The following is a 14,285-nucleotide window of genomic DNA, read 5'->3' on the forward strand; positions in this document are numbered from 1 at the left end:
GGACGATAACTACGACACTTCCACACAGATTATGTTGCAACAAGACGCACATTTAGTGCTACAGTACACATATTTGAGTGATTAATTTTGTACTTAAAACATTTATTTTTAAAGATATTTGAAGTACAATAATACAAAGGTTTTCCGTAATGCATTTCATTCCATTGCTGTAATCTGTAACACCTGAGGGTGTAATTACATTAATCCTCAGGGGGTACACACCTACTTTGTGTACCATGTGTGTGGCAACCACAAGGAATCCTAGCTAATATGATATTTGCTTCTACAACTTTACACATCGGTACCATATTTCTCTAACACACAAATTACACAGCTATCTGATCATGTAACTGAGAGATAAACTTTTTTTATTACATCAGTGACAGATGTTTACGTAATTACACAGTTGGATAACTTCACACTTACGAAATTGTATTTTGTCTGTACTTTGTAAACTGTTCATATTTTTTTTGGAACCATTGTGATACTATGAGAGCTTTGAATGATGTATTTGGTATGGATTCATGATTTTTAAAGTACGTTTGAGGTAGATGACACTATTGAAATGAGCAGAGAATTTTTTTTAGGTTTTGAAATTATTGCAGAAAGCTACGACGTTTTTGAGAGTTGACTGAGGTGTTATGATGTTATTATTACGACGACGATGTGTACTATGCTGTTGAGATATGTTTATGATCAATAAGATGATGCTACCGTATATGAGGAATAAGAAGTATGTTGGAAACCAAGAATCGTACTTTAAGAGTTATGAAATGTGCGTAAATGCGTGACTGTATCACAATGCTGACGAATATTTTATTTGGACACTTATATTTATAGGATTTTCTTTCTACAGATTTGCAACGCTAATTCTTGACCTGTGAAATATTTTTATGTGAGACTGTCACTGTAGCGGAAACTGCTGTCGTAAATATTTCTGTAAGAAAGTTAAGTGACCACCTGCACGTAATGCGTTGTGGGCACGCAGCTGTGTCAAACACCTGGAGAACAAGCCATTAGGGTGTGCCTTTCCGGAAGCACAGGTAGAAAAAAAAAAAAAAGAAAAAAGGCAGGCCTTTATCCTCGCCATTGACATTCCTTTAGAGAAAATATTGCAAATGCGACACCCTCATTACTTCCATTAACCTTGCTATTGATGTTCCTTTGTAGAAAGCATCGCAAATATTACACGCTCATTACCTGAAAACATATGGTTACTCGTACTTTGTGCTAATTACTGAAATGCTTATGAATTGATGGGAAGTATTCGTACATCTGCACACCTGATTATGACAAGTGTCTTTCTACGAGAGTTGAGAGCTACTGACTTACGAAATGCCACATGACTATTGAATGATATTTTTATGCTTTGGTTTGCGTAATTGCTTATTTCATTTGACATCTGTTTTCCAGCTGTGTTGCAGCATTGGTTTCATAAAATAAAATTAAATGCATTTGCTAATGTGAACACTTTCTGTCAACAGATCTATTTAATAACAATTTTGTGATCCACATTCTTCAAAAAAGGAGCACTTGGAAAGGAAAGAACAATAAGAAGGGACTAGTAACAGTAACTGTATACATAATATTCTTTTCAAGTACATGGTAATATTTCTTTTACAATAAGTTGTTGTGGTGCACCACTTTAATTACATAGACATTAAGATGTGAATAGACATTTCCCTTTTCTGCATTGTTGTCTTTACTGTAATATTTTTTCTGCTTGAGATTTGTCATGTTTGCTGCTGCTGTTTGCCAGGCATAGTGCTGCTAAATTTAACTTTGTATTACTCTGTTAAGCTTTTCTTGTTGCTGCACATTGGCTGATATTAGTTGTAATTTTGCATTTTTTCTGTTAATTTAGATTTACTGTAGCTTGCTTTGCGATTTTCCATTTTTTTTCATTGCTGTTTATATTAATTGTTTTATGTGCTGCTGCATTGCCTCGTCCCTTAGTTTAGCATCTGAGCTCAGTAGATTTAAGTTAGCTTAAGAGGGGGTAGACTATATAAGAAACTGACTATGGAGAATAGGTAAAGAATGCATTGCGAAGTTATATGAAAAAGATTTGGGCCCAAATGAGTATTGTACAATCAGAAATAATTATTATGAAAGAAATATGAACAGAATACAGAAAGCAGGCTTAGATAGGACTTTTTGGGAATAATGATGAACAAAGGGAGATCTCCATGCAAAATACTGCAGTAAACAAACCCTGTCCTTTCCCTTTTGTGTTATCCCACTATATGTTTGTGTACCCTTGTGTATTTGTTTTCTTCCTGTCTCTGTGTACTGTTTCATAGAACTTTTTTCTCTTCTAATACTAAGTTACATTCACTATGATGAGGAATACTGTTATCCCCAAATACAATTGGCATTAATAATGTGTTATTTACTTTGTAAAGATGTTTAGACATTATTTATTCTGTTTTGTGTTAATGCTCATGTGTGAAGTTGATGTTTCGAAAGTTATTCCGATCTTTTATGTATGTACTCATGTCATAATTCCTGTAACATTGATGTATATGTTTATTTCTATTCTTTTGTAAAGCCCCTATTATCTACAAATGTTATCTGTATTATTATGTTTCAATGATGTTTTCTGTATCTTTGTAATTGTATTCTCATGTTATAAAATTGTAATTGACACCAGTTCATCTTATTATTAACTTGTAAGTTACATTTCACTGCACACGTTTCTGTTGGTCATAGTATATGGACAATATGTGAGAAGTAGGGACTGTTAGTGTTTGCATGTGTGTTAATAATTCAGCAAGGGACTGGATAACAGCATTGTTGGTTCTAAGGACAGTTCCGAAAACTTTGTGAGTGCACAAGTGGTGGTTTATGGACTTGCTGTATTATCTGCAAGACTCTTCAGTGGTGATTGTGCACCTGCACAGTCACAACAGATGGCTGCTGGCCATCTCTACAAGGACTACAGTGGGTCTACATCTTTGGTGGCCCACCAATGCCATTATTTCTACAAGGACTACAGTGGGTCTGCATCTTTGATGACCCACCAACGCCATTATTTCTACAAGGTCTGCAGTGGGTCTGCACCTCTGGTGGCCCACCAATACCATACTCTCTACCAGGACTACAGTGGGTCTGCTCTGTGATGACCTACCTACCAATATTCTGCAAAACTTCGACTGACTCTGCTGTGGGTTTGCTCTGTTGTGGCCCATTACCTCTCAGCATGTCAAGAGTCAGCACTGTCTTTCTGATGGAAAGACACTACTTCTTCAAGACTGCATGGAAATCCACTACTTCTGTGTGCATTCTCTTTTACTGTTCAGACTTTGAAAAAAAAAAAGAAAAACACTGTAATTTTACAGTGATGAATCAGGACTGTCTTTATAGACTGCGAGAAAATTTTTGCTTTTGACCAACATTGTATCAATAAGTGTGTGCATTTGATATCTTTGTTATTGTAATTATGAAAAATTTCTTCAAATCTGTATTGGCCACTGTCCAACACAATTTGTAAAATTTTTTGTGGGGAGCATGGGGGCTATGTAAGTAGGCTGTTTATGTTTTCTTTATGTAAGTAGGCTGTTTAGGTTCTTATATTGGTAACGCCGCCGCCACGTAGCGCTCTCTGTATGAAAATGAAATCACTGGCTGTGCTGTGTGCAGTCTGTGGCTAGTTTGCATTGTTGTCTGCCATTGTAGAGGGGCAGCTGGATGTTAACAGTGCGTAGCGTTGCGCAGTTGGAGGTGAGCCGCCAGCAGTGGTGGATGTGGGGAGAGAGATGGCGGAGTTTTGAAATTTGTCATGAACTGCTATATTTATATATGATATCAAGGTAAATACATCGTTTGTTCTCTATTAATATCTTTCATTTGCTAACTATCCCTATTAGTAGTTAGTGCCTTCCATAGTTTGAATCTTTTATTTAGCTGGCAGTAGTGGCGCTCGCTGTATTGCAGTAGCTTGAGCAGCGAAGATTTTTGTGAGGTAAGTGATTTGTGAAAGGTATAGTTTAATGTTAGTCAGGGCCATTCTTTTGTAGGGAATTTTGAAAGTCAGATTGCGTTGCGCTAGTAAAATATTGTGTGCCAGTTTAAGCACAGTCTCGTAAAATTGTTCAAAGGGGACGTTTCAAATAGAGGCTTCGCAATTTTGTGACGACTACAGGGACTGAACACAGAGCTATTGCGTTGTTAGTAAAATATACATTATTCAAAAATTATCATAAGAACAGTGCTACGTGAATAGCTATGAACTATTTAATGTCAACAAATTAAGATTCGATTGGTGAATGTAAAATCGAGCACGGCTTTGATTTTTTCTGTGTTAGTCACTGATATAACAATTAAATCTGCGGCAATTTTGCTGTCGATATGAACTGCAAGTTATTCAAAAAGATAATGATCTGAGACATTTTTGTTACCGTTTAAGTGCTTAAAATTGACGTGTGTGCACTTTGAACTTCGCGCTACGCGCCGGTAGTTTCTCTTGGCCCGGCCACGTCTTCTTATTCGCCGTTTCGCGCGTTAGCCTTTTCACTGGATGAGGTTCCCGTAACGTATTCTACGAGGTGTTGTCCCTGGGATCCCTCCGTTTAAAATGAGATGTAAGGCGCAAATCATTTGAAATTTTTAATATGACTCGTATAGCATTTATTTTTACAGTTATGTAACTGATGTTGATTGTTATTGATTTTATTGTAGTAAATAAAGCTTGCAGGATTTTAATTTTTATCTCACAAAATTGCATACTGTGTGTTGCGTAGTATTTTAATTAGTGCATACAAGCTAACTGTCAGAGAACTAAGTGTGATTTTTTCAAAGAAAATAGTATATCTGTACACCAAGAAAACTTTCAGGCAAAACTAAATTCCTGGGTTTAAAATCGCACATAAGAATTGGTCACGATAGGTACTAAAGTAAAGTCAACAAAAGTGACATTGAATGGTTGCATCTACATTTATCTTTATCACCCCTCATATCGCATTTCATTTTCAACTGACACTTCGATTAGTGTATTGGAGAAACAGAAAGGTCCCCGTCACAGTTTTCCTGAAGATCTTCCTCTGAATGATCGTCTTGTCCCCTAGCAGAACTGTGATCATTAGGTGTTGTAAAATCGTCGTCATTTTCGTCCGTTTCTTGATCTATATCACTGATACCTTCCTCCATCCACAGACTAACAGTTTCATCAAACACAAGATTGTTAAAACTGACACATTGCGGCGAACAGGTTTTATACTATATTGAAGAAAACAGGTACGTATTTCATGAGGTGCGGAGTAGAAGACCCTGTGTCAGTAACACTTGTCAACAGCAAACAAAGAAGACGATGCATACGTTTTTGGATAGGGTCCGCCTTTAGTAAAACCCAATTTTATTTTTTAACCCAAACATGTTTCACTGCAGTTGCAGCATCTTCAGTGGGCTCTTATTTTATGGCTTTTAAAGATAAAGAAAGTTCTTCACTGTTAGTATACATCTAACTATTAGTTTTTAAATAGAAATTACAGATATCTGAAAAACTCATAAAATTATGAATTCATACCTTTTTACCACATGGTGTTTCTACAGTGACTGTTTTGTTTCACAGTTTGTCATCTGCAACCACTTACACCTTAAAGTAGATAAAATATTTAAGCCAAAATTACGATTTGAAAATTGTTATTGCTACGCCTCAAATTAACTAATTCTATGTGTGTTTGTGTGGGTGTGTTAGAGAGAGAGAGAGAGAGAGAGAGAGAGAGAGAGAGAGAGATAGAGAGAGAGAGTACTATTACAAGTGCTTTTGTGTGTGTATGTATTGTGTGTGAAAGGGAGAGAGAGAGTGAGAGAGACAGAGAGAGAGAGACAGAGAGAGATAGAGGGAGAGACAGAGAGAGAGAGAGAGGGAGAGAGAGAGAGAAAGAGACAGGGAGATTGAGTATGACAAGTGGTTTGAGGATTCTTTTTTTATGTGTGTGTCTGTGGGGGGGGGGGGGGGGGGAGAGCTCTATAGGTTGGTCTTGTCTAATAGTTGTTTGAGGGCAGAGAACAGAGTTTCATTGCAGAGAGCTGTGTATTCATTTATCACTTATTTTCCTTCCACCATGGCTTTTTGTATCTGATAATTTTCTTAAATTGTAAGTTTTTTGTGGCGGACTGTTGCTGCGTTTGAGAATTTTCAAATCAGTATTGATGTTTTTTGGGTTATGTTTCTTATGCATAAGGCATTCAGCAAATGTGGAATGACAGCTGTTACTTTTTACAGCTCTTCTGTGTTCTGTGTATCTGGCGTTAAAGTTTCTGCTTGTGTGCCCTATATAAACTGATTTGCAGTCCTGACATGTTAGTTGGTAAATACCAGATGTATTGTGTTTGTCTGTGCTTGTGTTGGTTGTCTTTAGTTTTCTCTGTATTGAGTTGCCTGTCCTCTAGGCTATTTTTACCCCTTGTATTTTGAGTATGTTGCCTATTCTGTGGACTGCTTTGTTGTTGTAGGTGAGAGTGAACCACTTGTTGGTCATTGTAGGTGTTTCTTGCTCTTGTGTTCTCATATGTGTTTTCTGTGTGTAAGTTGATGAGGAGGCTTTTGTTTTTGTGTGTTCGGTGTCCTTTTTAATTTTGTTTTAATTTTTTGGTTCAGTTTATCCATAGTGTTTGTGTCATATCCATTCTCTACTGCTATTTGCCTGTTTGTCTGTAATTCATTCTTGTAGTTATTTTCAGCGAGTGGGGTTTTGTTCACTTTGAGTAGCATATTTGGAAGCCACCTAGTTTGTGTGTAATTGGATGATAGAATCGTTGTGAATGGCTATGCTTATCACATTCTTGAATATAGAGTATTGGTGTTGGTTGTTGTGTCTGTAAGAAAGTTTAACCTTTTGCCGTGTTCTGTTTCTATGGTGAATTTTATTTTTGGGTGTACTTTTTTTATATTAGTGTGGAGTTGTTGTATGTGACTTGGTGTTTCATCTAGAAGGCATATGATGTCATCCACATAACAGTACCAATATATTATCCGGTAATGTTTGGTTCTTACTATTGTTTCAAATATTTTATTTTCAATGTGATTGAGAAAAATGTTGGCTAGGAGTCCACTGACTGGTGACCACATTGGAAGCTCATCTTCTTGTGAGTAGAACTGATTGTCAAAAGAGAAATAGAATAAAAGAAATAGCTAGCATTCTAAAACACTAATCACAGAGCAAAACAATTTCTCATTTGACACAGAAAGCACAGACACCTCTGAAAGATTCAGAACAACCGCCAGGAACACCTTCCACTGTTCCACAGTCAGCCATCTTGTTTTTACACCTTCAACTGTTCCACTGTCCGCCATGTTTGTTTTCACAGCTGGTAAACAGTGAATCAGTGACAGTGATAGTGACAGCCAATATATAGTGTTTGACAGTGATGAAGATGAGGAAAAAGAAGACGTAAGTGAAATATAATGTAAATAGACACACACACACACACACACACACACACACACACACACAATTTTCAAATCTTAATTTTGGCTTAAACTATTTATCTACTTTAAGGTGTAAGTGGTTGCAGATGACAAACTATGAAATAAAACAGTCACTGTAGAAACACAATATATCAGAAAAATCACACCATGTGGTAAAGAGGTATGAATAAATAATTTTATGTGTTTTTTCAAACATCTGTAATTATGATTTAAAACTAATAGTTACATGTATACAAACAGTAAAGAACATTCTTTATCTTTAACAGCCATAAAATAAAATCCCACTGAAGATGCAGTAACTGCAATGAAACATGTTTGGGTTAAAAAACAAAATTGTGTTTTGTTAAAGCCGGACCCTATCCAAAAACCTATGTATTGTTAAAGCAAACACGGAAAAAGAGGTTTGAACCCCAAAATGATTAATGAAGGCAATAATGCAGCCGGCAGTAAGACATCGTGCCATTGCTGGTTTAATGCGTGTACGTGAGGAATAGAACTATTCATCCAGAACTGACCTTGGAGATCGAGTTCGAAAATTTTCGCGGAGTGTGAGGGCCCACACCTCGTGAGTTGATCAGAGCTAGGCATGAAGAGCTGCACAAACCTCTGTCACAAGCGCTTCTTCTTTCGGCAAATTTTAAATACCTGGAGTGCGTCTTAGCAGCAAAGGTTTTGACAGCGCATTTCTTTCAGTGTATTCTTCCTGTGTGAAAAATTTCAGGTTCATTTTCGACATAGTGGATTGGATGATTCCCTTGTAAGCAGATACTAATGTTATTACCTACTAGGCACAGTGGTGTACTTAGGCAAAAGGCTTTATAGAAAGAGCGGGCGCGGCCGCCGGTGGTCGGTGCTGCGGGCTCGCCGCGCTGGCAGCGACGACAAAGGCGCTCGTGAGAAGAGCGGCGAGGTGGCAGGCGGGCTGCGGCGGCGCCGGCTGACGTGTCCTTTGAGCGGCCGGACGGCTGCAATGGGCCGATTCGCCGCGCCGCCTGCACGTAACTCACTGGCTTTCTGCGGCCACAGCCGTGACCAACGCGCTCAGGAAATCTAGAAATATCGCCGCTACCTGGGTGTTCTTTCTCTAAAGCGCTTTCACTGCTGTCGAACGCGCCACTCCATTAAAATTAAGCGTGGCCAAATACTTGTTCAGGTGGCCCCGACAAGCCAATAGTGAGGACAAGTTAAGCCCCTCGCCCCGCATTTACCACTGGCGCTTTGTATTTTGTAACTGCGGTACAGATAAACTACGGACGCTGCGATTGTACCGCGCACCAAAAATAGCCGTACATTGACTCTACAGTGTGTAACACGTTTCGGTTTTGTCATCCATCCTCAGGTCCACGTTAAAAATACGGCTTTGTTTACCCAAACCGATTGTTTAGTGCATCTTCAGGTACACCGTCGGAAACGTTAAATCGATGCCAAGTAGGACACAAGCGTTCGGGTCCAGACGAGCGAGTAAGGAGGGAAGTTGGAAGGACAGGGGTTACCGATGTTCTGCCCCTTGGCAGGAGCCCATCTGACACACTCATTAATAAACTTTAAAAGCTGTAACTGTAGGCAAGGCGAATTTAATTTGTAAGAGACTCAAGAAGTTTCAGTTGATGACAAGAAGAATACCATCTTCCATGTTTTAACAGATTTTAACAAAGCATGACATATTTGTCATCCACAAACAAAATTTCCCTCATTATATCCTCAACGAGCAACTGGAAATCGATAACAATTCTTTCTCCCTCCCCCTCGCCCATGCCCCCCACAATAATTGATGCACAAGATGTAGATTACATTACTTATTTTACAATATTGTATGTCTTTGCTGTAGTCATTAAGTGTTACGTCTCTAAATGTATAATATTTTTGTAGTGTCCTGTCCAGAACGACATTACAGTGGCACATGTGATTTCAAATGATTCCTTCAATCAAGCTATTCCTGCTTTATTTTGTATAGCAACCAAGTAATGTTGTAATTTATAATAAGGAAACGTGGCTCTGCCCTGAGTAAACACTACTCGTCTTTTTTTATTACCCATGCATGTTTCGAAGAAGTTTCTCTATATTCAGCGTGTTTTATTTATTATCTTTTGAAAAGAATACAAAACATTATGCATTATGATATTTGCCAGTTTTTTGAGATTATAGTATTTGCATTACTATAAGTACTGACAAAATCATTAATATGAAGAATAAATATACATCATATTATTATATATTGGAGTTCGCAGGTCTGCTTGGTATTTGCAGCACACCTACAGTTATCGCCTTCCAGTATGTCATGTACAGTTAAGAAGCGTTTAATATTGTTTCGTTACGTAATTTCTCATGTTTTTAATGCCTAATATGAAGTTTTTTCTTCTTTTTCCTTTCTGTAGTACTATTGCATTGAAATGTGGTTGCTTATTGTGATTATACTTCATGAAATGTTGATTGGCAAGGGGAACAGATTATGTACGTATATGTGTGTACTTACTTTTTATAGATCTCGCGTTTCCGTGCTGTTTCTAGGTGTCTGAGTGGAGCTTCCTAACACATACTGTTTCCCTCTTTGTGAGAGATTCGCTTGCTCCCCTATCTTGTTCAGGGTATTCTGGATGTTGCAACTTCCTACTTGGCAATTATGTCCCTCTCTCTCAGTCTACTCCCTCCCACACGTCCAAAAAAAAATCACATATTTTTGTTCTAACAGACTTGCTTGAGTCTAATTTAGCAGTAACACCCGACTCGCTCTTTTGAAGTGCCTTAGCGTTGTGCAGTATATCTGTATCGCAGCATCTTTGACGCTGATATAATTACCTTGTAACTACTTTACATTCATGTTGCCTTAGCGCCCTCGAGCGTAATTATTGACAGAGGAGTCCATGAGTGTCACGGTAGTTTTCTGTATTTGTGTTAATCGCCTCGTGATGACTGGGTGTTGTGTGACGTCCTTAGGTTAGTTAGGTTTAAGTAGTTCTAAGTTCTAGGGGACTGATGACCATAGATGTTAAGTCCCATAGTGCTCAGAGCCATTTTTTGTGTCAATTTAATATATTATTCAAAATAACTTGCGCGTCTAGACCATTTGTGGTGTTAAAAGAGAAGGGGGAAATGATAAAAAGCACTATTGGTGAAAGTGGAAAATATATCGAACAAGGTCAATGTTAGTCGTTGCAGAAAGACGATGGAAACAAATATTGCTCGCAGTCGTTTCCGCTGTGACCGAGCGGTTCTAGGCCCTTCAGTCCGGAACCGCGCTCTGCTACGGTCGCAGGTTCGAATCCTGCCTCGGGCAGGGATGTGTGTTATTTCCTTAGGTTAGTTAGGTCTAGAGGATTAATGACCTCAGATGTTAAGTCCCATAGTGCTTCGAGCCATTTGAACCATTTTTGAGCTGTCATTTCACGTCAAATGCGCTCTAACACGAGTTCGTAATACAACCATCACAACCACACTTTAGCAATTGTGAATTTCAATTGTCCTAGGACAACTAACGTGTAAATTAATGTAGTACGTGTTTCGACAAGCCGTCTGACGATAAATGTGTAAATTCTCAACCTAGGGCGGTGCTTTTCAGTTAAAATAAACCAAAACCAAATTGTGGCCGGTTGTTGTTGTGCATTATAAACACTTTCAATCAAATAACAACCACAGTTTTCGTAATCACTACTTGACAAAATAGCAGGTGGAATTTATTTCGAAAAGACACGTATTCTCTTCTACAGTAGCAGTTTTTCAAGTAGTGTGGGTTTCACTCCATGTCAGCGGCTGCTATAAAAGTCTTATTCAGACCAGACGTGTCAAGTTTTACTTTAAAGCGTCTCTAGTGGTCACTTGTTTATGTTGCTGTGGTAGCATCTGTTAGTCCTCTGTGCGTTTCTTTGTTTCGACTGGTGTGTGTGTGTGTGTGTGTGTGTGTGTGTGTGTGTGTGTGTCTGTGGGTGTGTTTCTCCCGCCAAAGAGCAGCGTAACGCATGTTCTCTGGTGTTTCGGCTGGTACTTTTAATTTCGTTTTTGCCGTGTGTGGAAGGAGTGGCTCAAACAAGTACTGCTCATTACGAAAAGCGTTGGCTTGTTTCCAGTTATAAACAAAGTGATTCTAAAAGCGGAATTTTACGTTCCTGTTCGACAGAGTGGTTCCAGATTAGTCTAGTGTGATACTAGTTTTAGCAATATGTGTTAACGGGAACAGTAAAACTTGACGAACAGTCAGTACTCCAGCAACGACCGAATAGAGCTGCTGCATGGTGGTAGCAGTCAGCGCTGACCAGGGCAGAACGCGAGGCGGGGTAAGACGTGGCAAATTTTGTTATACTTTACTATCCCCATTAATATGTATATCTAAACCGAGTATCGCACTAGATTATTATGGGACCACGCTATCAGATGGGCATGTAAAATTTAGTTTTAGAAACCAGTTTGTTTGTAAAAGAAAACATACCGACACTTTCCATTGGCGCTAAGTGTCGTATGAAAGACTGATGAACAGTATTTGTTTGGGCCGACTCCAGCCATATGTTACAAGAACCAAATTGCAAATATCTGCCGAAACACAAGATAAAATGTGCCTGGTGACTATTAAGAGAGATGTCCTGTATACAGGGTTTAATGTGTGTAAGTGCACATATTTTTATATGTGGTTCCTCAACATGTTGCCGGCCGGCGTGGCCGTACGGTTCTGGGCGCGTCAGTCTGGAACCGCGTGACCGGTACAGTCGCAGGTTGGAATCCTGCCTCGGGCATGGATGTGTGTCCTTAGGTTGGTTAGGTTTAAGTAGTTCTAAGTTCTAGGGGACTGATGACCACAGATGTTGAATCCCATAGTGCTCAGAGCCTTAACATGTTCACGCAACACTGTGTTGGTTGTTTCTTCTCTGCATCGAACAGTCTTCCCACAAACACATCACAAACTTAACGACCTGATGTTTTTTTCATGGTCATAACTATACCATTCACCACTAAGTGGATTACGCCTATCGTTTTGCGCCCAAGCGTCCATACTTCAACGCCTAACCTGCTACTCAGCGGAAACCAAGCATTAATGGCTTTCTCTTGCCACACATGCTTGGAGGTACTAACCAGCTTCAGTAATGGAAGTATCTACACTTACACCTGTTAAACGTTGTATACATAATGTGTGCCAAGAGAATGAATTGTCAATATTCGTCGACACGACAAGAATGATCAGTCTAAGCAAAAAAATTCTAGTAAACTTGGGCTCTAAAATGCTTAACTTAAGCCGGCCGGCATGGCCGAGAGGTTCTAGGCGCTACAGTCTGGAACCGCGCGACCGCTACGGTCGCAGGTTCGAATCCTGCCTCGGGCATGGATATGTGTGATGTCCTTAGGTTAGTTAGAATTAAGTAGTTCTAAGTTCTAGCTGACTGATGACCTTAGAAGTTGAGTCCCATAGTGCTCAGAGCCATTTGAACCATTTGCTTAACTTAAGAACTGTGAGCACTTCTCCATGTCTGATACCGTGAAAAACATCTCTTCTATTGCAAGCTCTTTGCTTTACATATTTTGAGAGTTGGCAGTATGGACCGAAAGAGAAAAATATGTACGGTATACGTGGGCTCTAAAATGCATGTCTTAAGGGCAATGAGCACTTGTTCATACTTGTTCATACTCTGCTACTATGAGACATGTCTTCTCTACTGAACAACTGCTTCTAACTCTTAAGGTGTACATTTTACAGCCCATGTTTACCGGACTTTTTTGCTTGGAGTGATCGTTCTGACATACTCATGAATGCTGAGCAATCCTCCTGGGACATCCTGAATATGCAAAGACGGGAAGTACCACATATTACATATTCGTAAAAGTATTTGATTTATACGTGTTAGTGCTTACTATACATTTCTCCTTTCTTCTTGACATCTTGACCTGTATCATTATAGCATTTATCCCTGTTACGTAAATACTCTGCCTTTTGTGGCGACTTTAAATGATGTATTTATGCAGTATCCCAGAACTTCATTCGTATAATATTATAAACTCTTCTATAATTTATTTGAACTCTTTCAAGCAGTTTTGTGTATCAGGAATGAACATAGTGCCAAAACAGTTTAGTCAGGCGTTCCAATTTATCCACATGATAATACACACAGACAATGAAATGAAGATTAGAGACGATGCCCACCACTTCTTGCACGGACACTTTCTGTGGCAGTTTTAGGCCGGTGGGGCAGAGGAGTAGTGGGGAGGGGGGCTGAGGGGTGAGGAGGGGGCAGAGGGGCAGGCGTTCCCTCACATACCGACAGAGTTAGGGCATGAACACTTCGTTCACACTGGAAATTTCAGCAAATAATTGCGGTAGCCAGACTCAAAGCTTTGTGTACTTCTTTATGCTTTGCGTTATGCGTCGCTTGTTGTTTCCTTTTCTTATTTTAAATTCAGGTCCATCACAGGGTATGAGTTCAGATCGTTCTCGCTGGAAATTAATGGAACGGAATGTGACGTCACTGTCAATTGGTAGTATGCTCACACTAGACGGAACGTCAGCACCTGGTCACTTCGCTTAGTCCAGAAACGAACGGTGAAAGTGAGGTTAAGTGATACGGCATGTTATACCAAAAGTCGGAGTATAGTATGAGAGTTAAGGAACCAATAATGACAAAGTATTTTAAACTTTTCGTGGTTAAAATTTTATTTCAAACATAAAAGATCAAAAAGTGTTTTCGGTTATGATCAATAAAACACTTCCACTACCAAAAATATTTTGTCCGATTTTGAACATTAGTGAAGTGGAACACATGTGTCTCCTGAACATAATTAGAGCCATCTTTTTATGTGAACCTGTGATTTTCAACGTTAAATTTTTGTTTGTCGGTAAATTTTATCAGGACTGCTAATATGGAAAACGTACAGCAGA

This window comes from Schistocerca piceifrons, chromosome 2 (genome assembly GCF_021461385.2).
Source record: "Schistocerca piceifrons isolate TAMUIC-IGC-003096 chromosome 2, iqSchPice1.1, whole genome shotgun sequence".
In the NCBI taxonomy this organism is placed as follows: domain Eukaryota; kingdom Metazoa; phylum Arthropoda; class Insecta; order Orthoptera; family Acrididae; genus Schistocerca; species Schistocerca piceifrons.